General features: G+C 41.2%; 1 pseudogene; it reads left to right on the top strand.

Moving 5' to 3' along the window:
* The window catches only part of LOC132406952 (adenosine deaminase-like), a 55,065-nt pseudogene that overhangs the window by 4,092 nt on the left and 23,917 nt on the right, over nucleotides 1–27,056 (top strand).

The following is a 27,056-nucleotide window of genomic DNA, read 5'->3' as shown; positions in this document are numbered from 1 at the left end:
AACAACAAAAGGGGAAATCAGCCCCCAACGACTCTCGAAGGATTGACATCGTAAAAGGAATGGGCAAGTTAAACATCCATCTTTCTCTCCAACCAAAAAGCTGCAGCTTGAATGAACTTGAGAGTGACTTTTATATTTCCATCGGACAATACGTTATCCCCTAGACAACGATAGAGCTATTTCTTATTGATCATTATTATACCCGCGCTTTTAGATTTAGTATTGACAACGTCTATTATCTGTATGTTTGCATTGATATTATTTTTGTGTATTTTTATCAATAAATACTGTTAAAAATAGTACCATCAGACTTCAACGGACCTCTCTATCTTTGCTGGTAAGTGACCCAGTTATGGGGTACGTAACAATTCGAACTTGGGAACCTCCACTCCGGAGTCCGGCACTGATGTCACTGTGCTACCAGCCACAGGACAGGTATATGGAGCTTAGAAAAGTAGAGGGCTATAGGTAACCCTAGGTAATTTATAAAGTATGTATATGTTCGGCACAGCATTGTGGGCCAAAGGGCCTGTATTTGGATTGTGCCATGGGGTGCTGGTTTATGTTTTGCAAAAATCAAGTAAAATATTTTAATTCCTGATTTAATAAGTATTATGTAATTTCAATCCTAATTACAGGTTGAACTTTATGTCCATCTGGATGGAGCCATAAGACTTAAAAGGATTTTGAACTATGCCAAGTAAGTAATAATACCTCTTTTTTATATATGTGCATAATGAATGAGTTACAAATAATACTACTTTTTCTGAGCACTTCAACCAATACCCCTTAAAGTGTGTTTACCCAGGTGTTTTCAAGGCAGTCAAAAATGCATTGGATCCAGGTGAAAATGTAAGTTCTCCCACTCACTCGGTCACAACACAGTTAATTATGCAATATTTAGGCAGCTACCATTCACAATCTATCACACTTGGGACTGGCTATAGATGTTTTCACTGAGCGTCTGGAATCCAGGCTTCTTGGCTCTTCACAATGGTTGGTCTCCGGCCTCGGATGACTAACAATGCCATCCCTGCTGCGTGGGTAGAAGCTTTGCTGGCTGCTGCCAAGGTTCTCCACTGCTGACCACCAGAGTAGAGTTATCACTAAATAGATGATGATCAATGATACTCCTGTTATGGCCCTCCAGAAATTTGGCTTGACTACTTGGATGGCAAAGTAGGAGGGTTATTGTTAGTCACTTAAGAGGGTACAGATAGCTGGAAGCCCAAGTGTTGAGAATGAAGGTGAGGGTCAGGCTGATTTTGCTCATTCTCCTGTGAATGTTCCTTCCTTTCTCCATGGCAATGAGACTGTGAACTGATCCAGCTGCTCTGCAATCTGGCCCACTGGTGTGATGAGATGGGACCTAGGCTTGGGCCTACTATGGCTGCGCTGGGAGTGAATCTGGGGCTCAGTTTGGTTCAGAACTTTGGTGGCTTGCTTCTATTGTGTGAATGATTAGTGATTTTTTTTCCCTCTCTTTCTCTGCACAGTGGTTTTTGGTCTTTATTTTTAAAATGGGTTATTTGGGTTTCTTGCTTTGTGGCTGCCTGCTAGCAGACAAAATTCTAGCTGTATATGTCCTTTCATAATAAATGTGCTTTGAATCTTGAATCTTTGAATCTTAATGAGTCTGGGGGATGTTTTGGATGTATTTCTGCAAAGCAGTGAGAAGGGAACATTGGCGCTTTGTTACTTCATATCCCTGGACTGACATATACATGAATTATTCAGTCACCAAATAATGGACCTTGCAAGTGGGCAGTATACCTATTCTTGGCAAATAATCACTAACGTGTGAGGTCAGACTGAATGTCTAGCCCAGCTGGTTTTGTAGATTTGAAACTTCCACGTGTCCAAGGATAGCTTAACCACTCTGCCTCTGATATGAGTGGCCATGTGCCCCAGATAGAAAATTAGAGAGCAAGATCATTAAAATTCTGATTATACCTTTCAAATGTCAGTAAAACCAAAAGTTGAATGATTTGTACTACTCTGTAACCCTCTGGGCAGGAATAATTAAAGAAAATTGCTAATTTTCTGTGGCTAATTTTTACATAGAATATAGCATGTACTACAGCACAGTACAGGCCCTTCAGCCCACAATGTTGTGTTGACTTTTTAACCTACGCTTAAGATCAATTCAAACCTTCCCTCCTACATATCTCTCAATATTTCTATCTTCCATGTGCCTATCTATGATTTTCTTAAATGCCCCAAATGTATCTGCCTCTACCGCCACCTCCTGCAGAGCATTTTGTGCACCCACCACTCTGTGTTAAGAGAGTGGTGAGTTCATGGAACGCTCTGCAAGGGTGGTGGTTTTCATAGCTGTTTGCCAATATGTCATGATAACTGTTCAGTCTCTTGGCCACTATTTTCCTCTTTTAGCAGAACTTTAACAAGCTAATTACAAACACATTTTGTCTTTAAAATGAAATTATCTAACAATTAGCAGAAGTTCTTCTATTCCTATTAGTCAAATGTATTCAAAGTCAATCACCTACCAGCATTAAAGTTTGAAAATAATGATCAGAATAAATTGAACAGTGACTTTCCTGCATAACACATACTTTCTCTGCTTGCTGTATAGAGCCACTTGTAGCCACTTCCCTTCAGCTTTGCTGATATCAGCTATGTTATCCCTTTTGGCTTGCAATATCAACAACATTTTCTCCCATGGGGATTTCTGAGTACACACTTGATTTGCTAGTTCTACCAGAGTTGCTCAGCTAGTGACAGACCGTTTCAAGTACTCTCTGAGTTTTGCCGACAATTAGGCAATATGTATGTCCTCGTGTGAAGACAAGCAACAATAGAAATATGCGTATTAGAATGATTTCTAAACAGTAGGGTCTAGGGATCAGGGATCCCTAAAAAGGCAAGAGTCTCTTTGTCCTTTACTTCCTCTTTCAAATCCATCAATGCTTTGCCCTTCCTTTTACTATTAAACATCATCCTGGAAGAGTGATTTCAGAGGCATTTCCAGAAACAGTAGTACTTCCTTTATTAACATACAATAAATTTCTTAATATTTGTAAAGTAAATTTATATTCTTAAACAACAATCTGAAAATATGTACATGTGTTCCTGGCTAACAAATTAATCCACTGAGTCTCTGGTAGACTGAATGCTGCCACCCGATTTCGCTTTATATTGATCTATTTCCAGTTTGTTCATTGTCATTTCTTAACACCTCTGCTTTTGTTTCTCTCCTACACTCTGTCAGTTTCCGATCTTCATCTTTTCCTTCCTCAGCTCTACTACCGATGTCTTTTGCTTAGTTGTTCACTGAATGCTGTTTTTGTCTCTCCTGTTAGTGTTTCCTGCTCCAGCCTTTGTTCCCTGCTGCTGGGCGTTCTTGCTAATGGTTCCTTTCAATTCTGCAGCTGCTGTCCAATCCATTGTATTATGTTATTAATCTGTTACACTCCTACATAATCCATTTAGAAAGAAATAAAATTTAAAATGATACATCTGTCATGGCTTTCCACTCAGAGAATTTCTTTCAGACTCCTTTGTTCCTGTGCAAAAACAGTCTTTACCCAGCCATTGGAGTGTGCCTACAGATTTATTTTATTAAACAAAATACACTTTATTCAAAAATAAAATTATGTACAATAAACCATTCAATGATTCTCAATCCTTTACAGGTGTTTCCATTACGGTCTTTACATTTCCACACTTTTAGCCACCCAGGTGGCATTCTATTTCATATTTATATACCCTTGTTGAAGGGTATACACTCTGCCCCTCTACCCCTCAACTCCCGCGGGAGAAGAACCCTAAACTGTGGTCCTTCCCCACCGGGCCCTTGCGGTAGCTGCACCAAGTTTCAGTGCATCCCTCAGCACGTAATCCTGCAGCCAAGAACGTGCCAGTCGGCAGCATTCCCTCACGGACATCTCCATGTGCTGGTAGACCATCAAGTTTCAGGCCAACCAAAGAGCGTCTTTCACCGAGTTGATGATCTGCCAGCAGCACCAGATGTTGGTCTCCATGTGCATCCTCGGGAACAGCCCATAGATCAGAGAGTCCTCTGTTACGCAGTTGCTGGGGATGAATCACAACACTGTCCCTTCCATCCTCCTCCACACCTTCTTGGCGAACCCACAGTGTGCAAAGAGGTGGGTCACTGATTCCGCCTCACTGCAGTCCTCCCGTGGGCAGCGGGGTGTGGAGATGACGTCCCAGGTGCACAGGAGGGATTGGACTGGGAGGGCCCCTCTCACCGCCAGTCAGGTGAAGTCTTGGTGCCTGTTGGTGAGGTCTGGTGATGAGGCATTTTGCCAGATGAACTGGACAGTCTGCTCAGGAAACCACCCCACTGTGTCCATCATGTCTTTCTCCTGCAGTGTCTGATGGCCCTGTGGTCAAAGGCGTTGACCTGAAAGAACTTCTCTACGAAGGACAGGTATGGTGGCAACCATCAGCTGACTGGGGCATTGAGTGGGAGTGGGGCCAGACCCATCCTTCATAGCCAGGGCAACAGGTAGAACCTGGGCACATAGTGGTACTTGGTGCCCACATACCTGGGATCCACACACAACCTGATGCAGCCACACATGAAGCTGGCCATCAGGGTGAAGGTGACATTGGGAATGTTTTTGCCCCTGTTGTCCAGGGACTTGTGCATGGTGGCCCATCTGACCCGATCCATCTTGGATCCCCAGATTAATCTGAAGACGGCTCGGGTGATGTCCGAGCTGTAGGAGCGGGGTACAGGCCACACCCGCGCCAAGTACAGCAGCCCTGAGAGCACCTCACACCTGATGACCAGGTTCTTGCCAGTTATCAAAAGGGAGCGCCCTTCCCACAGTCCCAGTTTCTTTTTCACTTTGGCAGTCTGCTCCTGCCAGTTCCTGTTGCACACCTTGGCCCCTATGAACCAGATCCCCAACACCTTCACGGGATCAGACCTGATGGTGAAGGGGACACTGGATTGGTCGGGCCAGTTGCTGAAGAGCATGGCTTCGCTCTTCGTGTGGTTGACCCTGGCCCCTGACGCCAGCTCAAACTGTTTGCAGCTGCTGATCAGCCTATGAACTGACCTTGGATCAGAGCAGAAGATTGGCTTTACAAAAGTCCTCTCTCTGTAGTATATGTTTCTTTTCTGAAAATAAATGATAACGTAGTGGTTACCACAACACTTTACAGTTCCAGTGATGCAGGTTCAATTCCCGCCACTGCCTGTAAGGAGTTTGCATGTTCTCCCCATGATTGTGTGGGATTCCTCCGCATGCCACTTTCCCCCCACAGTCCAATGAACTACTGGTTGTAGGTTAATGGTCATTGTAAATTGTCTGGTGATTAGGCTACGATTAAATCAAGGTTTACTGGGCAGTGTGGCTCAAAGGGCCAGCTGGACCTTTTCTGTGCTGGATGTCAATCAATTAAACAATAGATAAATAAATAGTTTAATAAACATTGTTTTAGCCAATTCTGTTTTACTTTCAGCAAGTCATTCCAGAAGTTTTCATGTTTTATTGTTTTACAACATTGAATCACAGTGGATTTAATTAGCCTTTTTTAACAGTGATCAATAGAAAAGACGCTTTTGTGTTAAAGTGAAAATAAATTTCCACAAATTTATTACAATTATTAACTACAAAATAATTGATTGCATAATTACTCACCCTCTTCAAGTCAGTATTTAGTAGGTACACCTTTGGCAGCAATCACATCCTTGAGTCTCTGTGGATGGGTCTCCATCATCTTTGCACATCTGGACACTACAATTTTTCCCATAATTCTTTACAAAACTGCTCAAGCTCTGTCAGATTGCATGGGAATTGTGAGTGAACAGCCCTTTTCAAGTACAGCAACAAATTCTCAATTAGATTGCGGTCTATACTCTGACCTGGCCACTCAAGGACATTAACTTTGTTGTTTTTAGCCATTCCTGTGTAGCTTTGACTTTATGCTTGGGGTCATTGTCTTGCTGGAACTCAAATCTTCTCCCAAAGTACAATTCTCCTGCACACTGCATCAGGTTTTCCTCCAAGATTTCCCTGTATTTTGCTGCATTCTTTTTACCCTCTACCTTCACGAGCCTTCCAAGGCCTGCTGCAGTGAAATATCCCCACAGCATGATGCAATCACCACCATGCTTCGTGATAGGGATGGTACGTTTTTGATGATGTGCAGTGTTTGACTTATGCCAAACATAGCGTTTAATCTGATGACCAAAAAGAGCATAGACTATAAGACCATAAGATATAGGAGAAGTATTAGGCCCTTCAGCCCACCAAGTCTGCTCCGCCATTCCACCGTGACTGATCCCAAATCCCACTCAAATGCATACACCTGCCTTCTTGCCATATCTTCTGCTGCCCTGACTGATCAGGAAATGATCAACTTCTGCCTTCATTATATCCATGAACTTGGTCTCCACCGCCATTTGTGGCAGAGCATTCAGCCAGACAGACATACTTCATTGATCCCAAGCGAAATTGGGTTTTGTTACAGCTGCACCAACCAAGAATAGTGAAGAAATATAGCAATATAAAACCATAAATAATTAAATAATAATAAGTTAATCATGCCCAGTGGAAATAAGTCCAGGACCAGCCTATTGGCTCAGGGTGTCTGACACTCCTAGGGAGGATTTGTAAAGTTTGATGGCCACAGGCAGGAATGACTTCCTATGACGCTCAGTGTTACATCTCGGTGGAATGAGTCTGTGGCTGAATGTACTCCTGTGCCTAACCAGTACATTATGGAGTGGATGGGAGTCATTGTCCAAGATGGCATACAACTTGGACAGTATTCTCTTTTCAGGCACCACTGTCAGAGAGTCCAGTTCCACCCCAACAACATCACTGGCCTTACGAATGAGTTTGTTGATTCTGTTGGTGTCTGCTACTCTCAGCCTGCTGCCCCAGCACACAACAACAAACATGATAGCACTGGCCACCACAGCCTCGTAGAACATCCTCAGCATCGTCCGGCAGATGCTAAAGGACCTCAGCCTCCTCAGGAAATAGAGACGATTCCACTGATTCAGCACTCTTTGGCTAAAAAAAACTCTACCTTCAATCTAAAAGGTCGCGCCTTAATTCTGAGACTGGCCCTCTAGTTCCAGATATCCCCACCAGAGGGAACATCCTCTCCACATCCACCCTATCCAGTCCCTTCAACATTCTGTTGGTTTCAATGAGATCCACACCCATTCTTCTAAATTCCAGTGCGTACTGTCCCAAAGCTGCCAAACACTCATAGGTTAATCCCTTCATTCCTGGAATCATCCTCGTGAACCTTCTCTGGACTCCTTCCAATAACAAAACATCCTTTCTTAGATAAGGGGCTGAAAATTGTTGACAATAATCCAAGGTGGCCTGACTAGCATTTTATAAAGCCTCAGCATTATCTCCTTGCTTTTGTATTTTATATCCTTGAAATAAATGCCAACATTGCATTTACCTTCTTTACCACAGACTCAACCTATAAATAAACCTTCTGAGAGTCTTGCACAAGAACTTCTAAGTTCCTCTGCACTGCTGTTGTTTGAATGTTCTCTCCATTTAGATAATAATCTGCACTACTGTTCTTTTTACTTATTATATATTATATACTTACATTTGTATTTATTTTATTTCATACATCCAAGGGAGTAAAAACCTTTATGTTGTGACTCTGTCACAATGTACAGGCAATGAAGGGAAATGTGGGAGGATATTGCCCAAACACTAAGATTGTATACATAATTGTTTCGTACAGACAGATACACAATGTACGTTCAGATATGCAGTCAGATCAATGTGTATTAATAAATCTGATACCTGGTGAAAGAAGCTGTCCTGGAACCTTATGGTCCTGGTCTTAATGGTACCGTTTCCATGACGGTTGCAGCTGAAACAGATTGTGGTTCGGGTGGCTGGAGTCACTGATGATCCTCTGGGCCATTTTTATGCGTAAATATCCTTAATAGAGGAAAGTTCACATCCACAGATTTGTGGGCTGTCTGCACCACTCTCTGCAGTGCCCTGTGATTGAGGATAGTACAGTTCCTGTACCAGTCCCCTTTCTTGCGCAGTCACTTAGTTTTTGAGGACGGCCTACTCTAGGCAGATTTACAGCTGTGCCATTTCTTTCCAATTCTTGTTGAGTGATGATTAGGTGTGTCATATTAAAGGGAGTGAATACTTATGCAAACAATTATTTTGTGTTTTATATTTGTAATTAATTTAGATCACTTTGTAGAGATCTGTTTCACTTTGACACGGAAGAGTCTTTTTCTGTTGATCAGTGTCATAAAAAGCCAAGTTAAATCAATGTTGTAAAACAATAAAACATGAAAACTTTCAAGGGGGATGAATACATTTTATAAGTATTGTGGGAATAAATAATAAGCATAAAATAACACGATCAAAGAGTCCTTAAATGAATATTGTTCACGAGCCTATGGTTGAGGGGTCGTAACTATTCTTGAACCTGGTGGTGTGAGTCCTGAGGAACTTGTACCTTCTACTTGAAGGCAGCAGCGAGAAAAGAGCATAGACTGGGCAGTGAGGTTCTTTGATAATGGATGCTGCTTTTCTGCGACAACATTTCATGTAGATGTGCTCAGTGGTAGGGAGGATTTTGGCCATGATGTACTGAACCAAATCCACTATCTTCTGTAGGATTTTCAGCTCAAAGGCATTGGTGTTCTCATACCAGGCTGTAAAGCAGCCAGTCAGCACACTTTCCACCATACAGAAGTTTGCCAAAGGATTTTGATGACATGGTGAATCTCCGCAGACTCCTGAGGAGGTAGAGGCACTGCCGTGTTTTCTTTGCAATTTTATTTGTAGATGGGTTCAGCACAGGTCTTCTGAGATAGTGACACCTAGGAAGTTAAAGCTACTGACATCTCCGCCTCTGATCCGCGATTGACTACTGGCTCATGTACCTCTGGTTTTCCCTTTCCTGAAGGCCACAATCAGTTCCTTGTCTTATTGCCATTGAGTGAGAGGTTGTTATTACGTTATTCAGCCATGTTTTCTATCTCCCTCCTGTATTCATCTCCTCATTTGATGCAGCCCCCAACAGCAGTGTTACATCAGCAAACTTGTTTTTGGTGTTGGAGCTGTACTTAGCCATACGCCAAGATGCTGTATACATTTCTAAGAAGTGATGCAATGACATGACATGAAGAGTTTTCTATTAGTGTCTTCCACTGGAAAAAAATGCTCTAAGAAGTTGAAGATTTTAGGCAGGCACAGGATATGAAGATTCCATTCAGAGTGTGCTTCCCACTGTAAAACAAACTCTAAGGTGGAAACCAAGCAGAAAACGAGGAAGTAAAGAGGAAAAAAAAAAGATGGACAGTGATGTGGAGATCTAGATTGGTTTTTAATGGCTATCTGAAGTAGGAAGCTAGGTAGCCAGGGAAAGTGGCTTTCGCATAAAGGAACAGTCTCTGATGGTGGAAGTAGGAAGTAAGCAGTATCTGGAGAAGTAGAGAGTTCACATGAATACACTGTCAAGAGAAGGATTGGGTGTGGTACTTGGAGGGATAATGAAATAAGATCACAGCAATGTTTGAAGTCAAGGTTGAGATTTTACATTTCATTGTCCAACGTGCCAGGTTATGTCTTAAACCTCTGAGTGGGACTTCAGTCCAGAACCTTTTGACTAGGGCAAGGGGGTCAGCAGTTTGCAAAAGATTTCAATAAAGAAAGAAAGCACAAATTTCTGCAAACACTCAGTGAGTACAACAGCTTGAATGGAGAGAAGTTTTGACCTTTCACCCACAATATCTTCTTAGAAAAATAAATTAACAGCTGAATCAGCAAATAGAAGAATATAGAATATAAGGCAACTTTACCCATAAGGTAAAAGGGAACACTTTTCAGAGAATTGAGATGAATTGTAAACATAGAATATGGAACAGTACAACACTGGATAGGCCATCTGGTCCATGATGTTGTACCAGTCTTCACATCAAGTTATGCTAAAAGTTCTTTTCCTGTTTCTTTTCCTGTGAATCACCCATATCGATCCCTCCATTTCCTTTATATTGATGAGTCTATCTGAAAGCCTCCTGAACTCTACCTAACTGCCTGCTTCCATTACTAATTAGGAATTCCTTTATTACTGTTACCTGTACTACAGTATAGTGAAAAGCTAGTCTTGCATACTATTCATACAGATCAATTTATTACACAGTACTCTGAGGTGGTACAAGGTAAAACTATATCAGAATGGAGCATAGTAGCTACAGACAAGGTGCAATGCAGGTTGACAGTAAGTTACAAGATCATAATGAGGTGGATTGTGAAGTCCTGTCCAACTTATCATACCAGGAAACCATTCTATAGTCTGTTAACAGCAGAGATAGAAGCTATCCTTGAGCCTGGTGATATAAGCTTCAGACCTTTGTATCTCCTACCAGTAGAGAGTAGAGAAGAGAAAATGTCTGGGGTGGGTGGTGTATTTGAACACGCAGCAAGAAATACTTACAGAATCCATTGAGGGGAAGCTGGTTTCCCTGATGTGCTGAACTGTGTTCGCCATTCTGCAGTTTCTTGCAGTCATGGGCAGAGCAGTCCCATACCAAGCCATGGTGCACCCAGAAAAAATTGGAAATAGTTGATAAGGATTAATGAGGACATGCCAAATTTCTTTAGTCTGCTGAGGAAGTAGAGGTGTTAGTGAGCGTTCAGTCCAGTAAAGGTTGGCAGATTCAATTTATCATGGATATGTGTGTTGTTACAGTATCTGGAAATTCAATTGAAATGATTGATGTGGACAAAAAGGGTGGTGGCGGCGGTTGTCCATCGTCTCTGACAATGACAGAAGACCTGTGTGGGAAAGTTTTTACAGTGGAAAAGCAGTTGCACTGGGGCAGTTCCACCATCTCAACCTCAGAATTCCTGGTCCAGTGGTATGAACAAGTGGACAAATAGGATAGAATCTGAACTTATGCTCACAATTGTATGTGCAGAGAGAAAAAGCTTTTAAAATGTTAACAACATATTAGAATTCATGAATTGGAATAGAGACCATGAGAATAAAGAATATTGTAAAAAGAATATGAATAATAAGTAATTAAAGCTAATGAGCAGTTTTGGATGTTTCTTTATAGATAGGATATTAAAATTACATTTAAATTCATTACAATAATGACAAGGAGATTTTGGAGATGAAGACTAGTTCCGCTGAAAATAGGAAAGTAATGAAGAGTTTTGTGAGCTTTTATTTGTTAATAATGAAAAGCTTTGCTTCATCTGTTTTCCTTTCTTGTCTCTCTTTGCCTCCATCTATGATTCACCCACCCCAATCTCAACTCCACTCCTGCTCCCAACTCTTCCTGGGGCAACCTGTTTATCACCTTACTCTTCTCCCCAGTCCACCAATCATCGTGGGCTCCTTTCTCAGCCCCCAATTCTCTTTATTGCGATCACCCCACCTGATGTAGGGTTTCAATTCAAAATGCCCGCAGTTCCTTTCCTCCCAAAGATTCGACATGCTAAGTCCCTCCAGCAAATTGTTTATCACTCCAAATTCCAGTTTCTGCAGTCTCTTGTGCCTCCATTTGATATACCAGTTTCCACTGCTTCCTTTTTCGTTAAAGTGTTTACTGACAAAACTCAAATCTGCATTTTTCATGATTTTATGATTCATTTCTGCCTTGTTCGCTGCTGCTTCCACTTTTAAAAATCCTCTAAGATTTTATTTTTGTTCATCTGATATATCTTTTTTGACCCGGCCTAAAATTGATTTGCTGTTGCCTATTTTTGAATCACATTGTTACGTCTTTACATGAAAATTGTTGAATCTTAGAGAAATAAAAACACTTTAATTGTAAAATATAATGAAATTTCTTTACTTCAGGAAAAGGGAAATCCAGCTGCCAGCAGAAAATGAACATGAGCTTCAGAAACTCATATCCTGCAGCAAACCATCAACTCTTAGAGACATTTTGTTAAAGTTCACTTACTATATGCCTGTGATTGCGTAAGTATATTCTCATATCACACTTTATCCTAAGATAATTATCAGACAGAGGGACAGAATTAGGCCATTCAGCCCTTCAAGTCTGCCCTGCTATTCCATCATAGCTGATTTATTATATCTCTCAACCCTATTCTTTTGCCTTATCCCCATAACCATTGATGCCCTTACTCATCAAGAACCTATCAAACTTTGTCAAATGCTGTCCCTTCCCAATTCCACGTAAAGAAAACAAAAAAAAAATATTCCTTGTTCTTTCAGGATACGTAAATAAGGGATACATTTATACTTTTATCCTAATAGTTCAAGTTGTTCACATGGGTTTAAATTAATGAAAGGTGCAAACTCTTGGGATATTGACTAACGTTATTTCCTAGTATAAAGAAACAACATCATCACAAGGATTAATCTGATGTAATGAAAATTTGTTTCTTGGGGATATTCAAACCTTTAATGTTACATCAGTAACTGAAGAGGCACTAGCTTTTATCAATTGCATGAGGAGCAACTTCTCCATAAGAAATGGTGGAAAATAATTATCCCACTCTGTCATCTCTCTGGAGTGCAAGGATGACGTTGTGAAGCGTGGTGGTGAACAGTACACTAAAAAAGGCCATGAGAGAGTAGGGCTCTAATAAGAGCAAATTAGTTCCAGATCATTTCAATAATTGTTAGCTCATAAAAGGAATTTAACCTTATCACAGTGGGCTGTCATTATTTCCTGTTTTATGACAAAATACATGAAATTGAGCAAGTTCTTCCATGAATTTTACTTTGTTCATTTGAAAATGCATATATGGTAAAAGTTCTTTGGTTTTCAAATTAGCTACATTGCACTAGAGTGCTGTATACTGATAAGAATTGATAAGATAGCACAGCATAGAAAAAAAATAAAATTGATGTTTCATGATCTGCTCTAAGAGGTCTTTGAATTGAAACATTAATTCTGTTTCTCACTCCACAGATATTAATGTGGATTAGTTGGATTAAAAATTGTATGCTTTGTATGATGCCTGGATATTTTTATTACAGTTAGAATAAAATGTGTATTGAATCGGGTACAATTATGTTCTGTTCAGACATATTAAATTTTAATAGGGTTAGAATTAAGCCATTTGGCCCACCATGTCCACTCTGCCATCCTGTCACGACTGATTTATTATCCATCACAATCCCATTCTCCTGCCTCTCCTTATAACCTTTGACACTCTTACTATCAAACTCCACTTTAAATACATCCAATGACTTAGGCTCTACAGCCATCTGTGGCAATAAATTCCACAAATTTACCAGCCTCTGGCTAATGAATTTCCTATCCATCTCTGTTCTAAAGGGGCATCCTTCTATTCTGAGGCTGTGCCCTCTGGTCCCGGACTTCCCCACAAAAAGAAACTTCATGCCTAACTATAGTATTTTGAATGATGCAAGCCATTTGGATCATTATTAATAAACATGATTTACATAACTTTCAAAAATACATAGCAGCAGCATATCAGCATTGAATGAAAATTATAATTTACCTGTAAATTCAGAACTTGGATTGATTATTCATCAATTAAAAATATAACTTTACTGTATTTCTTGTGATGTTTATCATCTATGATAGAAATTGGATAGCTGCTGTCCAAATAATTCACCAAGATTTATTAAGTGTCTTCAGATAACATGCAGTTTTAGCAGTCGGTGAAACTAGCAGATTGATGTTGCTTGTGATTTGTTAACAATGAGTTCAGTGTTGCTCTACCAGGAGCATTTGTACTGCTTCAGCTAATTTGCAAGACTCAAAATGAGTTAGAGCTTTGCAAATGTTCAAACTATTTATGTTTAATAACATTTAATTTTCCAGTGGTAGCAGAGAAGCTATTCAGCAAATAGCTTATGAACTTGTGGAAGACAAAGCTAATGAAGGAGTGATATACTTTGAAGCCAGGTACAGTCCACATTACCTGGCAAATTATAATGTTCATCCTCTTCCATGGGGACAATCAGAGTAAGTAGGTTTAATTAAAATCACTTGTTAATGGAACGTCTTTATAAGGAATCAAATATTGTTGTTCCATTCATACTGTTTAATATTTCCACACTTCAATATGCAGTAAAATTATTATAATTTGCTTTACATTATTTAGAAATCCTGAAGGTTTGCTGTGTGTATCACTGTAATCGCATGCAATTTCACCACTCATTGGGTGGAGGGTGGGGTTGAGGGAGGAGGTAGCTCCGATGATCTTTTATGACTAACCTGGTATATTTCCTATGTGCTATCTCTCACACCTAGGACCCAATTCCCAAACTCTCTTGGGATTTGCCAGGTTCTATGAATCACACTCCCTTGAATCTTTACTAGGCTTATTACAGGAACATTTAACAAAGCTTATCAAATAAAGAGCTAAGGTAAAAACAGCAAATGCTGTACTCAGCAAGTCAGGCTGCATCCATGGGAAGAGAAAAAGAGTTGAGAGGGTTCTCAACACTTCTCTATGACTCCATGTCTCTATTTACAGGATATTTTTTGTTTTAGGTTCAGATTTTCTGAAAATGGTGATGATGTTTGTGCTGCCTTAGTTTCTATTAATAGATAGTGGGTTGGAAATATGTCTTTACCAAAGGAGGTGCAAGGCACACCTTTCCTCCACTAGTCTGTAGGTCACCTTTGGGCAAAGTGTAGCACCTGCTTAGCTCCCCACCCCCACCCCCAGATCAGGTCACATGAAGCCATGGAAGCTGGTGGTGAATGATTGTATGAGCAGCTAGTGCAAATCACAAGTCCTGGTTATGCGACCATTGACACCAGGCAGACAATCTCTGAAGTGTATTGGTAATGCTACCTTGTAAAGACACTGCCCAGAAGAAGGCAATGGCAAACCACTTGTGTAGAAAAATTTGCCAAGAACAATCATAGTCGTGGAAAGATCATGATTCCCAATGTCATATGACGCGGCATAATAATAATGAGTTTCTGTTATGAAGAAAGACTTTCATGCTTTGTGCACTAGTTCCATTACTGAACCTCTCAAAGTCAATGAATAAGTATAACCACTGCTGTAATCTATGAAATATAACAGCCAATTATAAAATATAGTCAGCTCCACAACAGCAAACATGCTCAGATCAGATGATCTGTATTTTTATTGTGAAGTGAATTATCTTGGAGAGAGCACAAACCCCTTTTATCAGTGAGGTTTCAACTTCTGTCAGGCAAGAGTCCAGCAAATGAGCTAGAACTGTGGTTTCAGAATTCATGTTGAGACTGTGGCTGTTATAGGTTAAGTCTAGATGCATTAAATAATCATGTAGGAATCACATTGAGCAAAAATAAGCTAAAGTAAAAATCAAAAAAAGAAAACAGCTGGAGATTTTGGAAAGCTAATCAAAAATGCTGGAAATATTCAGCAGGATCCATCCATGGGAAGAGAAACAATAGAGTCAATGTTTCAGGTCCATAAAAAAAGAATTTTGACAAGGAGTCTCCTACTTGAAACACTGTCTGTTTCTCTTCCTACTGATGTGGCAGGAGCTGCGGAGTATTTCCAACATAATTCTGTTTTTGCTTTGGCAAAAACCCAGCCATGCTATTTAATAAAGAAGCTAAGAGTCGGCAACATTGTTATATTGACAAAGTCACATGTCCTTAATTGATTACGTGATTATAATAATCCATTTTACAGCCATTGCTACCGACCTAGTATTATAAATTCAGATACTTAAAAACTGCGTTCAACTCTGGAGTAATTGTAGTACAATTTGAATACCATTTACCATATTTTGTCCCTATGCTAATACAGTACACCCCTACATCACAGAGGGATTATGTTCCTAGAAAACAATCTGTATTGCAATTTTCAGTAATGTACAGTCAATGGTTCCATTTAATATCAGAGAATGTATAAAGTATATGCTGTGATATTCTTACTCTTCACAGATGTCTACAAAACAGAAGAAAACCTTCAAAGAATGAATCACAGAAAAACATTAGAACCCCCTCCCATGCACAAGCAGCAGCAAAGCATCAATCCTCCCCCACCTGCCTCAGCAAAATCATCAACACCCCACCACCTGCCATACAAGCAATAGCAAAGCCCCCAAAGAGACCACGATCTAGAGTCCATCAAAAAAACACTGTTCATCCCAACATTCCGACATCCACAAGCTCTCTCTCTCACTAATGTGGAAGAGGGAGATTAACAGCTCACGGTTTTGATATTACAGTCTGCAGCATTACTTATTTCAACAGCAGTGTAAACTTCTGTCTCAATGTTCCAATCTCCCACGTCGCTTTAGTTGGCGACAACGGTGAGGATTTGGGTCATCCACAGAACTGCAGAGCCACACCCCGAAGGTGCATGTCTTCCAAGCCACTCCTGGAGGTATCGAAGACACTAGGCCACTTGGCGAGCTCAGAAAGAGGGAACCCACCGCCGTGAAGAACAGCAGTTTGAGTGCAGCTGTAGATCACAGACTGTGACAGGACCCCAGCCACCTTGAAAAGGAAAGAAGAGACACTGAAGTGAAGAATTTAAATGGTTTCACAGATGAACTGGAAGGAGTCACCCTCTGGCACCATCTTTAGCTCTTCCTAAGTGTCTTGTCAAAAAGACAACATTTGTTGTCCCTTTGCATTTTTATGTCCATATATTTATTTCTCACATAAATTCCGTAAGTGTTGTCTTAGTTTCTTTGGCAATGACTTTGTGAATTCTGTCAGGGTGAATTTCCATTACCTAAACTGTCATAAACCGAGCTACAATTGTAGTTCTTTCCTGATTGACTTATATGTTCCAACTGTCTTAACCTTAAGATCATCAACTATACTATAACACACTCTTTTATTGACGCTTATAAATTATTTTGACATTAGCTTCACCAACAATTTTATTTTTAGAATTTCCTCATTTTCAAATCTTTCATATTCTGCTTGAATTATGAATTCAAGAAAGAAGATGGTGTTGCCTCATGAACAAAGTCACTGGAGAGAAGTGCTGGTAGGTATGAAGCAGCCTCTTTGTTCGGCAAAATGAGATACAGCAGCATTAGATGGAAACTCTCTTGGAGGAAGGGTCTGTCTGACCTGGCGCTACATGAATTTTTATGTGCTAAAGGTCAGAGGACAATTCCATATTTACAATGCATCCACAATGATTTCTTTGAACTACACACAAACTTCACATCCCCCACTTCGTACCCACACCACAGATATCTGAATGAATTTTATTGTCTGGTCTTCCAATTAATTGTGATTCATTGTTATGAATTGCATTTTAGATTTAATCCACAGTTCAAATTTACATCTGAAGACTGGTGGCTGAAGTCAGTTGCTGAAGTTATTTGCTATGTGTGCCGATCCCCCAAAAAGTGCTGTAACAGATGACACCAGTGAACAATGTGACCGAGGGCGACACCTTCCAGACAGTTCACGAGACTACTTTAACTTATTTTACATCTTCTTTTTCTTTCAAATGTGGTTCTGCTGCTGTTGGAGACTGAAATCTATATTTTGCTGGTGTGTTTTCAGGCCGATTGAGCAACCTGGCACTTTGCTATCTCCAAGAGGGTTCTGTGAGGCTTTGAGCGAAAAGTGCGGCTTTGGGGCCAAGAAGTCTGGAGGCAGGTCACAAGCCCATGATTGACTCCATTTCTCGCTGATTAAAGCGCTGAAGAAAATTGAAACCATTGAGGCGAGTGCAAAAGATGAGCCTGTTGTTGTAGTTAATAGGTTAATCCTATGCCACTCAGATAGCCACTCCCACACGAAAGGAGTTCACACATCGTACAATCAGGGTTGCCAATAAAGTTCAGTTGAGCATCCTGCAAGGCTGCCCTCCGGGTGTCTCTCTGCACTCTCCTTCAATATCGAACACAACATGGTGTCAGAAGTGATTCATCGTCGACGAATTTGGGCTACAGTCAAAGAAGGTGCGGTCAGAAAGACTACAAAAAGATGTGACAGTAGAGCTCTGCTCAAACAAAACAGACAAGCGATGCCCTACTCTCTGACCACAGTGAAGCATATACCAGTCCCACTGATGAACAACGAGCAGGTAAAATGTCTAACAACAGGATATATTCCACATGAAAGAGCTCTGTCCAGTAAAAGAAATGAATTCTACCGATTCAACTCTATCGATAGAGTTGGCCATTATAAAAGCTGGTGTCACTCAAAAACAGCTTTTCCGAGGTCATAGAAGACCTTGATCAGACAAAGAGAGAGCTTTCCCTGTGGCTCTCAATTCAAATAGATAAGGCTGGTGTATTAGTTGCAAAATGAGGCAGTGACATACAAAGTGAGCAATGGGGCAGATGGCAGAGCCATCCCCAAATGTCTGTTCACAGCGTTAGTGAAGACAACAGGCATTACGCTAAGCCCAACAAAGAAAGTGTTCATGGGTCCAGAGAAACAGAAGCTCAGTGTGAAAGGAAAGTTTCCTACTTGCATCCATAAAAATAAGAAACAATTAAAAGAAGATGTCTATGTTGTTCCAAATTTATTCTCACCATTACTGGGACGATGTCATTGAGAAGCTGAACCTCATTACAAGGTTGGATTCACTGAACAAAGTTCAGTGGCAGGAGAAGTACCCAGAGTTGTTCACAGGCCTGGGGGTACTGAAAAAAGAACACCTTATCCAACTGAGGATGAGAGTGATGTCCTTCTCTCTGACCACAATGAGGTGTATACCTGTACCAGTGATGAACAAAGTCAAAACTGAACTTGAAAGAATAGAAGCACTCGACGTCATAACTAGAGTGAATGGACCTACTGACCAGTGTGCAGGCATTGTTCACGTTTCCAAGCCAGATGGCACACTGAGGATCTGTGTTGATCTAACAAATTTGAGTAATGCTGAGAGGCAGGGGAAGTTTATTCTGCTCTCTCTTGAGCACACATTGGGTATGCTAGGTGGAGCAAAGTTCTTCACCAAACTAGATGCAAATTCGGGGTTCTGTCAGATCCATTTAGCCCCCGAATCTCAGAAGCTCACAAACTTTATCACACCATATGGATGTTATGCCTTCAAAAAACTCCCTTTTGGTATCTCATTAGTACCTGAACTTTTTCTGATGAGGATTAGCTAAATTTTGGAGGGACTGGAAGGAGTAGTCAGCCACATGGATGAGCCAGACTCATCTTCAGAGGCTCAACTGAGGAACATGATAAAAGAGTGGAAGGTGCCTTGGAGAAACTGAAACTGGCTGGAACCACCCTGAACAAAAAAAAAGCAAATTTGCAAAGTTGAAGGTGAAGCTCTTAGGTCACCAACTGCCCTCAGAAGGAGTGCAACTCGATTCAGAAAAACTGGCAGGAATTCAGATCATGGAACAACCTACAAATGTGTCAGAGATCGTAATTTCCTTGGTATGGTAAAACAGCAGGGAAAGTTCATTCCAGATTTGGCAGAGAAAGCAAAGCCTCTACATGACCTCATCTCTAAGAGAAATGTTTTGACCTGGCATCCAACACAGGAGAAATCTTGCAGAGCTTATCTCACCACCAACATTGGCATTTTTTGATCTGAACAAAGCAATGAAGGTCTCAGCAGGTGGCTCTTCCTTTTCTCTAGGGGGAGTGTTCATACAAAACTGCAGTGGTGTATGGAAACTAGTGGCATATGTGACAAGAGAACTTATTCCTACTGGACAGTGTTTCGCCCAAATCAAAAGGGAGATGCTGGCTCTCACGTGGGGTTGTGAATGGTTCAGCTGGTACCTGATAGGCACTAAATTTCTGCTTGAAACAGACCACAAGCTACTTGTCAGCCTCCTCAGCTTGAAAAACTTGGATGACTTACCTCCATGTCAACAAAGATTCAGAATGAGGCTTATGCAATACTATTACAACAATGAACATGTCCCCAGCAAATCTTTCACAGCAGCAGATACTTTGTCAATGATGCCATGTAAAAGTGAGTGGATGGAAGCTGACTCCTCCCTCATGGAAGACACTGATATCTACTGCGCTTAGGTGCATGAAAGTGTTCCTGCATCACAGAGTAAACTGGTGCTTAGTTGAAAAGGGACCAAAATCTGCAGCAAGGTCATGCAATACTGTGAGCATGGATGGCCACCTATTTCTAAAGGAGCTCACAAACTCAGACCATACTGGCTTGAAAGAGACACACTCACTGCTCTTGATGGTTTGTAGCTAAGGGGCTCCAGACTCATCATTCCAGCTTCCATGCACACCAAAATCATTGGTCAAATCCACCAAGGACATCAGGGCATCGAAAAATGTTATCTAGGTGCAAGACATACTGTGTGGTGGCCTGGTCTGAGCACACAGCTGGGAGATAATGTAAACCAATGTGAAGCATACAGAAAACTGCACAAAAATTCATGCTGAACCTTTCTGTCCCATAGAATTCCCAGACATTCCATGACAAACTATAGGCACAGTCATCTTTGAGCTATAAAAAGACTGCTCACTGTGGTGAGGTGTCCAAAGTGTTCTCTACATCCTCAGCATCAGTTATACAGCACCTGAAAGCTGTGTTCGTTGATTTCCATGGAATACCAGAGGCACTTGTGTCAGACAACTGTCCACAATCCAGCTGCCCAGAATGCAAAACCTCTGCTGCAAACTATGAGTTCAAACTGTGAACAAGCAGTCCACAGTACCCACGGGTAAATGGAGAAGTGGAAAGAGCAGTGCAAACTGTTAAACATCCACTAAAGGCAAAAGACAACTACAAAGAACTGCTGGCTTAATGCTCCAAACCTCTTAACAAGTGGCTACTGTCCATCAGAGATGTCAGTGGGCCGGAGACTGAGAACAAGCCTGCCCATTCTTCCTTCCCTTCTCCAATCTCACTTACGGGACTTGGACAAAGTGAGAAATTTTGAGACAACCCAGCATGAGAAAAAGAAGAACATTTATGTTCTCAGTAACAGAGCAAAATCATTGTTGCTGCTTAGGAGTGGTGCAGCATGAACTACTATTGTGATTGGAACATCAAAAGGTGAAATCAGGTGGAACAGATTGTGCGCTTTCAAAGTCCGCAAATGGTAGGGGAAGAAATAGAGTTGCCTAATCCTTCTGATGAGGACCACTCACCTGAGTTATACGCACCTGTTCAAGAATTTCCATCTGCTCCAACAATTCCAGGGACCTATACCACATATGATCTTTTATCTGTCCCAGCACAAATCCTCCGGCAATTGAGCCATTTAACTCAATAGCCTAATAAGCTTAGGGTAAGTGACTAAAGCAGCAGAATAATCCTCTTACATTGCTGGACTGTTCAGATAGCCTATCCCTCCATTGCTCCTAATGTTGAAAACGTTTCACAAAATCAGACTGTTCTTAAAAAAAAATTGATACAAAAAGAGAAATACAAAGAGAGAGAGTTACCATTAAAACAACAAAGAGAAAGACAGTTATAATGTTGGCAATTCTTTTATGTTTATGTAAAGAGCGTAAGTTCTGTGTAATGGGTAAAGTGAACCGAATTGTATAAGTTCAGTGTCTATAGTTTCAATGCAGTTCTATAGAGAAGAAGTACATACTAGTTTTTCTTTTTATCCAAGAAGGGGAGATGTTGCAGTAGTTAATAGTGTTAATCCTGTGCCACTCAGTTATCCACTCCCACATGTGAGGAGTTCACAAGCAGGATTATCAATAAAGCTCAGTTGAATATCCTGCATGCTGCCATTCTGGTGTGTTCTGTACTATCTCTGTGCAACGTTGTCTACCAGCCTCTCAGTTGCTGCTGCCAGAGGACGGTTTCGCATGTGACAGTCTCTCTTTCCCTCTCACTCACCACCCCCAAAGAAAGGTCGCTATAGTCAAATGGTTTCTCTCTTCATCGATGTGGTCAGAGGATGGTGCCGGAGTTGTGGGTCTTGAACAGGGTTTAATTGATGTGGTTTGTGGGTTGTACTCTGTTGTTCAGCTTATGATGTGTTTTTGTTTTTTGGTTGTTCCTTTTTTTGTTGCTAATTTGGCCGATTTTGATCTGGGAGGCCTGCAGATAACAAACTGAGCTGAACTGAATATGCCTGGACTCCTTGGATTTTGTGTTTTATATTCTGTGTGTTTCATTCTGTTTTTTTGCAGTTTGTGTGATTTGTTTTGGGGGGGAGAGGTTTGATGTTTTACTTTGAACAGTTTCCATGGTTTTCTTTGTTTCTTGGTTGTCTGTGGGAAAGATGAGTCCCAGGATTTTATACCACATACCTACTCTGATAATATATGTACTTTGAATATTTGATTATTTTAACAATAGATTGGTTGAGGTGGGGAATGTTAAAGAAGTCAACTCAGCTTAGGGCCAAATTGGTTACTGAAATTGTGAAAGATCTTGGATGTTCATACTGTATATTGCTTGTAAACTATGGAGTCCATTATTGGGCCAATAATGATGGCTGTTATAGCCTTGCTGGGTCTCACGGATTTCTTGTATCAAATGTGCAACAGGTTAGTTAGTGTTTGCAAATCGAGTTGAATTTCAGAAGTGGAATAAATGGCACAGCCACAATTTTATTGTGCATTTCATTTGAACTTGCAAGAAAATTTCCAGCATAACTGCTTTGTCCATGGTTTTCCCACTGTTCCTTGCTCATCAGTGACATTGTTCCTTGGCAATATATAAGCTTTTAAGTTAGTCAGGTCTGCCCCTTCAACATCATTAACCAAATAAAAAGAAAACTTAAACTGGACATATTAAAAAAAATGCTGGATGAGTTCAGTAGAGCGGAATAAACTGTCCATGCTTCAGGCTGGGACCTCGCCATAGATGATGCTGGCTTGCTGAGTTTCTCCAACATTTTGTGAGTGTTACTCAAAATTTCCAGTATCTATAGAATCTTGTGCCCAAAATGTAAATGTTCTTTTATTTTTAAGTAATCTGAGCATTAATTGTATTTTGCCTCCTAGGGTGATCTAAGTCCAGATGAAATTGTTAAGATTGTCACTCAGGGTTTTCAGAGAGGTCAACAGGATTTTGGCATTAAAGTGAGGTCAATTCTCTGTTGCATACGTCACATGAAAGGTAAATTTTTTTACTGAGATAAAAGGATTTTCTGAAATGTTATTATTTCAAATTTCTACTATGTTGTTACAATTTACAAAAGAACCCAGCAAAGTCTAAATATTTAATGAGCAGCAATTTCCTGACGGTTATTGTGGAATTGTTATGCCAAGCCCTTTTTGTACTGTAGCTGAACATCTGACTGAATAAGTTATTAGTTGTATAGAACTTTAGCTTTCCTTTCTGTTGCTTTAGCTTGGTCAACTGAAGTTGTGCAGCTTTGCAAGAAATACGAAAACCAAGGTGTGGTGGGAATTGACCTAGCAGGAGATGAGTCTATGGACTGCAATTCCTATCCAGGTCATGTACAAGCATTTGAGGTGGGATATCAAAACAGATTTTGCAATACAGTTTTCTTTATTTACAAGCACTATCTCTCTTAATCCAATTTCAAATTAAATTAAAAATAGTTACAAATAATACATATGTATTGATTACTTTCAGCCACAGTCACTTCTATTACTGCATGAAAATATGGAATATAGATGTGCAGTTTGTATAAATACTCTTTACATATCATTGGTACTATACAATTAGAGAAGCCAAGTGGCTTATCTAGAAGAACTGCTGCCTTCACAGAGCCAGTGTCCCATGTTTAATCCTGGCTTCCAGTGGAGCTTGCATATTTATTCCTGCCATCTCCATGTGGTCTCCAAAACACCAAATTACCCCTTTGGTATGGATGAGTAGTAAAATCTGAGAAGAGGTGTGTTGGGGAGAGTTGACTGACAAGAGGGGAAAATGGGATACAGGGGACAATGATGAAGAATTGGGATTGTTGTGTGAGCTGGCTTAGACTCAATGGGACACGTATTCTTACTTACCCCACAAACAGGACCCCACTGATGAGCACCAGGCCGTTGTCTCCCACACCATGACCAACCTTATGGACTCTTGGGATCTCCCACCCACTGCCACCAACCTTATAGTTTCTGCACCACACATCTTCCATTACTACCTCCTGCCCAAGATCCGTACACCCGCTTGTCCAGATAGACCCATTGTTTCAGGTTGTTCCTGCCCCACTGAACTCATAACTGCATACCTTGACTCTGTTTTATCCCCCCTAGTTCAGTCCCTTCCTACCTACATCTGTGACACTTCACACAATTTGGATCTTTTCAATAATTTAAGGTTCCCTGGCTTCCATTATCTTGGTTTTACTATGGATGTCCAGTCCTTCTACACCTCCACCCCCAGCCAGGAAGGTCTCAAAGCTCTCCGTTTTTTTCTAGACACCAGACCTAACTAGCTCCCCTCCACCACCACTCTCATCTATCAAGCAGGACTTGTCCTCATTATCAATAATTTCTCCTTTAGCATCTCCCACTTTCTTCAAACAAAAGGTGTAGCCATGGACACTCACAAGGGACCCAGCTATGCCTGCCTGATTAACAGTTATGTGGAACTGTCTATGTTCCAAACCTACACTGGTGATTATCCTGCACTTTTCCTATGCTAACATTCATGACGACACTGGTGTGCATCCACTTTGCCTCCAACTTCCTCCCTGCCCTCAAATTTACCTGGTCCATTTCCAAGGCCTCCTTCCCCTTTCTCGATCTCACTGCCTCTGTTGCTGGAGACAGCTTAACTACTGATGTCTACTATAAACCCACGGACTCTCACAGCTACCTGGACTATATCTCTACCCACCCTGTTGTAAAAACCCCATCCCCTTCTCTCAATTCCTCCACCTCCACCACTTCTGCTCTCAGGATGAGGCTTTTCATTCTAGAACAAAGGAGATGTCCTCCTTTTTTCAAAGAAAGGGGCTTCCCTTCCTCCAGCATCTACGATGCCCTCAACCACATCTCTTCCATTTCATGTACACCTTCTCTTACCCCATCCTCCCACCACCCTACCAGGGATAGGGTTCCTCTTGTCATCACCTACCACTGCACAAATTTCCATGTTCAGCACATAATTCTCTGAAAATTCTGCCATCTCCAACGGGATCCCACCACCAAGCACATCTTTCCCTCCCACCACTTTCTATTTTCCGCAGGGATCACTCCCTATGTGACTCCCTTGTCCATTTGTCCCTCCCCACTGATCTCCCTCCTGGCACTTAGCCTTGCAAGCTGAATAAGTGCTACACCTGCCCCTAAACCTCCTCCTTCACTACCATTCAGGGCCCTAAGCAGACCTGCCAGGTGAGGTGGCCCTTCACCTCTGAGTCTGTTGGGTTCGTCTCCTGTGTCTGGTGCTCCCGTTGTGGCCTTCTGTATATTGGAGAGACCCAACATAGATTGGAAGACCGCTTCACTGAGCACCTACATTCTGTTTGCCAAAACAAACAGGATCTCTCAGTGGCCACCCATTTTAATTCCACTCCCAATTCTCACTCTGATATGTCCATCCATGGCCTCCTCCACTGTTGTGATGAGGCCACTCTTAGGTTGGAGGAACAACACCTTATATTCCTTCAGGGTATCCTGCAGCCTGATGGCATGATAAAGGTAAGTATCATTGGTTATTAATGCCCCCATCGCACCTCTCCTTCACCATTTCCCATCTCCTTTACACTCTCTCACCTTATCTCCTTGGTACAGACAAAGAAAACACACACAAAGTGCTGGAGGAACTCAGCAGGTCAGGTGTATTGCCTTGGATTTCCAGCATCTGCAGATTTTCTCATGTTTGTAAAGACAAAGAATGCACTTTAAGTCCATCCTTCTGAAAATAACTTGTAGCCACAAATTTTGAGTGTTCTCCAGTAGGGTGACCGAAGATTGTCTACATTCACACATGGAAAATAAATGGTTGAGATTCTGGTAGTGTACCATTGGCTAAAAATAGAATACAAACATGAGTCATTACATGCTGGTGTGATATTTAACATAATTCATTGTAATTTGGTCTTATTCCTTGCCCTTCTCCAGATGGCTATGAAATATGGTGTTCATCGTACTATTCATGCTGGAGAAGTTTCACCTCCAAGAGTAATTCGTGAGGTAAGGTTAGAGAAGAGTCGTACATTTTAGTCATCGATATGGAAAGATAATTGGAGGCCATCACATGCTGAAATCAAACATCACGCGTTGCTTATTTTGATGTCACTTGAGTGGCGTGGGCATTCAGTACGAAGTATCACTTAACTGGAAGGTTATTTACTGTAATTGGGACAAAGCTTGCAAGAAGGCAGGTTCCAGCTTCTTCCAGGAACATCCTCTCCTTGACAGCTCTCTGACCTTTTTCCCTTTACTCCACACTCTGAATCTGTTGTTTCCATAGTAGACTCTCTCATACACTGTCTCCACCCTCTCATACTCACCTCCCTGTGCATCTGCCCAAGCTTGCCACCAAATCATGTGCATCACATATATATCATGCGTTGTATTAACATCTTCCTGCTTTTCTCCAGTATCACATTGGTGGTGGGGGGGGGGGGGGGCAGGATGATTACAGAGGACAGGGACCTATGCAAGTTCTGTTGGTCTAAGTCTGTTATATCAGACACAGCTGAATAGTACACTCACTAAGTATCAAAGTCTTATCTTTGAGTGAGTGAAAGGAAAAGCAGAAAGCTGAAAATTATTTGAAAAGTAGAAAATCAACTTGCAACTTGGAGAATTATATTTCAAACGAAAATGGTACTCTCATTGGGAAAATCAACGCAATGAAGATCTTTCACATTGTTTGTGTGCACAGTCCAGAATATACATTTTGTTTTCTTCAATTAGAAGTGTAACATCCTGGTTAAGATTTTTACAGCATTGCATTGCATTTTAGCAGTTCTGTAAGAGCAGTCTGTTCTGCTTTCAGCCTAGTTGGGCTTGAGCTGAGATAAGGGGCTTTGTTGTTCAACCTAGGAATGTTGTGTCAGCCAATCAGAATAGTGCTACTGGGAGAAGGTTCGAGAGAACGCTGGGCAGAGAGGTTTTTGTGAGGGACACTGGCATAGGTTGAGGTCTTTTGAGCGGGAATTGGGCAAAGACAGGAGGGAAGATGGCTGAGGACGCTGTCCCTGTCCCTGTGCAGCTGAATGGTTTCAAGGAGAAAGGACTATTACTCCTATGGGGGACCCTGTTGTTCGAGATGGATTTTGAGTGATATTCAAAAGGTGGTGTGTGCTTTCACGCAGAC

This window comes from Hypanus sabinus, chromosome 1 (assembly GCF_030144855.1).
Source record: "Hypanus sabinus isolate sHypSab1 chromosome 1, sHypSab1.hap1, whole genome shotgun sequence".
In the NCBI taxonomy this organism is placed as follows: Eukaryota; Metazoa; Chordata; class Chondrichthyes; order Myliobatiformes; family Dasyatidae; genus Hypanus; species Hypanus sabinus.
The sequence above is the reverse complement of the archived record's forward strand: the minus strand, read 5'-3'. Positions and strand labels throughout refer to the sequence as shown.